Source organism: Mandrillus leucophaeus, unplaced genomic scaffold, assembly GCF_000951045.1.
Source record: "Mandrillus leucophaeus isolate KB7577 unplaced genomic scaffold, Mleu.le_1.0 Scaffold209, whole genome shotgun sequence".
NCBI lineage: Eukaryota > Metazoa > Chordata > Mammalia > Primates > Cercopithecidae > Mandrillus > Mandrillus leucophaeus.
In genome coordinates this window covers 1,986,103-1,990,255 of record NW_012102132.1, presented here as the reverse complement: position 1 = coordinate 1,990,255, position 4,153 = coordinate 1,986,103, and the positions used below count along the sequence as shown (strand labels likewise).

General features: G+C 51.7%; 1 long non-coding RNA gene across 1 annotated transcript in view; it reads right to left on the bottom strand.

Moving 5' to 3' along the window:
- The window catches only part of LOC105539745, a 25,249-nt gene extending 22,506 nt beyond the window's left edge, over positions 1 to 2,743 (bottom strand). Inside the window, exon 1 of the long non-coding RNA XR_001006097.1 lies at positions 1,532 to 2,743. This is a non-coding gene — a long non-coding RNA (uncharacterized LOC105539745). The remainder of the gene's footprint in view (positions 1 to 1,531) is intronic.
- Positions 2,744 to 4,153: the final 1,410 nt, after the last annotated feature.

Sequence of the window (4,153 nt, the reverse complement as noted above, 5' to 3'; positions counted from 1 at the left end):
CGAGGTCAGGAGATCGAGACCATCCTGGCTAACACGGTGAAACCCCATCTCTACTAAAAATACAAAAAATTAGCCAGGTGTGGTGGCGGTGCCTGTAGTCCCCGCTACTCGGGAGGCCGAGCAGGAGAATGGCGTGAACCCAGGAGGCAGAGCTTGCAGTGAGCGGAAATCGTGCCACTGCACTCCAGCTTGGGCGACAGAGCGAGACTCTGCCTCGAAAAAAAAAAAAAAGAAAAAGAAAAAGACAAATACCTAGCATACATAAAGGGATTTATCATCTCGTTTCATTCCATCAATAACCTTGTGAGCAAATGGGGGTTACCCTGACAGCAGTTGGAGTTCCATTGCAGGAAAGAGAGAACCTCTCCAGCTATTTTAAGCAAGAAGAGATTTAACACAGGAAATCAGGTACTGACAAAATTATTGGAAGGGTGCAGGAGGAGCAGTCAGTCTCTGGGCTCCCAAAACAACACCACTGAACTGGTCCGCCAAGATTACTGCCATCTCTTCCACTATCAGAAAGGTGGGGCGTGAGGGAGCCCGCCTCTGGAAATGTAGATTTCCAGAGTGCACTACCATAGCTGTGATCCAAGGATCAGGAAGCCACCGCCACCACAACCCCTCTCAACACCCACACAGCTGGTAACTGAGCAAACACTAGAATGTTGTTTCTCATACACACACACACGCACACGCACACGCACACGCACACACACACACCTCCAGCAGGTACAGCCAGAGCAGCAGGCAAGAATTGTGGGCTCTGCCTCACATCTGCCATCCTAACTTCACACGAGTGCATCTAACTGGTAAAACTGAATTCTCATCTACAGTCCCAGCTGCAAAGGTGTCTGGGGAATCCAGTTTTTAGCCTTTCAGTCTCTGCAGACCATGGGGGCACCATAGGACGAGGTTGGAAGGGAGGCTGTGTGCCTGCCACCATGCCTACATTTTGCAGATAAGGAAACTAATGTTCAGAGAGGTTAAAGAACACATCCAAAGGCACATGGCTGGTAAACCCCAATCTCCCTGACTCCAGAACCCGTACTTTCAATCATTACCTTGAGCAAACAGCCCCATTCCATTTGGGGTTTTGGCAGTCTTGGGGCATCATTCGGCCAGAGGGCCCACACGACAGCAAAAGCTAGCACACTCCTTCTGCATGCTCAAAGGCACTGAGGTACAACTGAGGCCCCAGGATTGTGAATAGCTTATCTCAGGTTGACAGGCAGAGGCGACTCATAATCAAACCCAGGGTTCCCAACCCCACGTTGTATACTTCCTGACCTCACCCCCCTGTCCCCCGACATCGACATCTGGAGGAGGGGGAATACGTGCACAGGTTGTCTCTGGAGACACGTTTCTCCAACACTCAGCTGCCCTGCATTTCTCCAGGTGAGGTATCTAGCCTCCAACCTCTCCTCCCATATTTGGAGAATCCTCCATCTTCCTAGTTGCCTCCCACCAGAGAAGCTAAAAATCCCAGATAGGCACTTTCACAGCTGCCATTGCAGTTGGCATAGGCTCCTGCCTTAGGCTCAACCCATCAGATGCCCCTATTAAAGGCTTGGAGTTGGGAACTGGTAATACTGAGATGCAAGGAGCACTGAAGTCCATTCTGGTGGACGGTGGCAGTCACCAAGGCAATGGCATTCCATTTCCTGGGGCGGCAGGGACCATATCCATGTCCCAAGGTGGCAGTGTATGCCAGGGAGTCCTGGACTTGGCAGCGAGGTCATCCCTGGATTGGCCCGACTTTGGCTGTGGTCCTGACTGCTGTACAGCCTCCTTGGTCGGCTCACCAAACTGGATTCTTCAGCCCTCTTGGTTATTTTGTGAGTTCCCCAAGATCCTTTTCATAAAGTCCTTTTCTGCTTAAATAAGCCAGAATTGTTTCCTGTTGCTTGGAGCCAAGAGCTCTGGCTGTTACAGCTGAGCTGCTAGAATTTGCCTGGCTTCCCTCAGCGAGACCACACAGGACACTGCTAATTCTTGGATCCCTCAGGCATCCCAGTCCACTTCCTAGGAGCTCCCACATCCCAGGACCTTGGCCTGCTGATCTTACCTTAAGAGAACTGGCCTGATCTGACAGAGGGTCCCACATCTTTCCTGGACAGCTGCGTGGTGATGTTCCTGGGTCTCATCTCAGACTCTCCCCATCAAAGGCTTTCTCATTGACCATGACCTTTCCCTGGGCACAAGTGAGAGCCCCTCCCTCCCCGCTGCCCCACACCCCCCACAGTCACCAGTTCGGCATCCAGAAAACATTTCCTCTTTCTCCAGAGACCTTGCTCTTTGTCAGCCTTCACTCCTAGCTGAGGCAAAACAGCTGTGGGCCCTGCTCAGACTCCAAAAATGCAGGCTAGGAGCACTGGGGCCTCTGCAAGAATAATGGCTGAAAGCAGTGCCCCAGGTTCAAGGCCCCGGCTTTGCGTCAAGATAGGGTGTGAATAAATGGCTTACTCTCTTGGGGCCTTGAAAAGAGAGGAGAGTGAGGGCCTAGCCGTAGCAAAGCGAGCACTGCTCACTGTCAACACTGAACTGGGAGCAGGGAAGGACTGTGAGGAGGGCGTTCCTCACCTAGGTTTGGGGCCTGGGGTCAAACCAGTGGGCGGAATTGCCCAGGGCGTCATCCAGCCAGAGGCAGATAGGAGCAGGAAGGGCTTGGGTTCCCACAGGCAGCACCGTGGGACCAGCTCAAATCAGCTTCTGGCTGAGTGTAGACAGGGGTCAGGGGAGGGGGCCCATCTCAGAAGACGGCCCAGCTGGTAGGGAGACCGGAAGTCCATTGGGATGACGACAGCATGCTGTAAACTTGGGCTTATCTCAAGGATGTTGTCTTTGTTCTCGTGATCCCTCACTTTCCCAATAAAAGTACCCTTGAAAATTGAGCTGAGGCCCAGAAGGGCATGTAGGTCATGAGGCCTGCAGAGCCAGGCTGCTGCTGCTGCAGGAGGGGTCAGAAGGGATGGGGCCACCACTAACCTCTCTGAGACTCTGGAGGAAGCAGGGGTAGATCTCTGCAGTCAACACGGAGGAGTAAAGGGCAGGGGGAGCCCGGCAGAAGAAGGGTGTTTCTCTCCCCTCTGTCGGGAGCAGGAGAGGTACAATAAGAACATCACAGAGAGTACCAGGGACACAGGTAGGCTGGAGACAAGATGGAAAATCGCCTAACCACTAGGTTCAGGCAGTGGAACCACAAACGCCAGCCTCAAACAATACTTGAGGAAGGAGCGTAGATCTGGAGTCAGACAGGCTTGGGTTCAAATCCCAGCTATATCAGTCAGTGGCCGTGGCATCCGAGGCAAGCTTTTGTGGCTAGACTGTTACACAGGCAGTCCCCTAGGAGCCATGCCTCCCACATCCCATGTGTCAACTATGAGTTTGACCATGTGACTTTCTTTGGCCAATGGAATATTAATGAGCATGAGGAAAAGCAGAGGAAGGATAATTGCTCGCATATTGAGGGTTGTCGTCTTGGAACACTCCCTCCCGAAGCCCAGCTGCCATACTTGAAGATGCCCAAGCCAGCCAGATGAAAAGGTCATGAAGAAGAGAGCTCAGGCCACCCAGCCAACAGCCAGCACCAAGGTCCCAATCATGTGAGAGACCTTCTTTGACCTTCCAGCCCAATCTAGCTGCCAATTGATTGTATCCCCATGAGAGACCCCAGCTGACACCATATGGAGCCCAAGAACTACCCAATTAATCTACGGAATCATGAGAAATTATCATTCATTGTCATTTTAAGCCATTAAGATTTGGGGTAGTTTTTGCACAGTAAAAAGGAACTGAAGCACTGGTGAACCTTTCTGAGCCTCTGTGGCCCCCTCCACAAAATGGGGTGATAATATTTGCTGCCAAAAGTTAGGAGTAAATTTAAGACACAATAATGATCATTTATGGAGTGCCTGCTGTGTTTCGGGTACTGTGAGAGATGTGGTATGTATGCCATTTAAAGCAGAACCTCAGAGGGGTTAAGTAACTTGTCCAAGGTGGCCCAGCCAGGGTCAGAGGTGGGACTCTAACCCAGGTCTCTTGGATTCTAACCACTGTGGTCTAGCAGGGCATCCTCTATTGGCACCGATGAATGGATGACCTTCCAGGGAAACACCAAACTGTCACACCTTTCTAGAGCTTTGTCATCATCAGG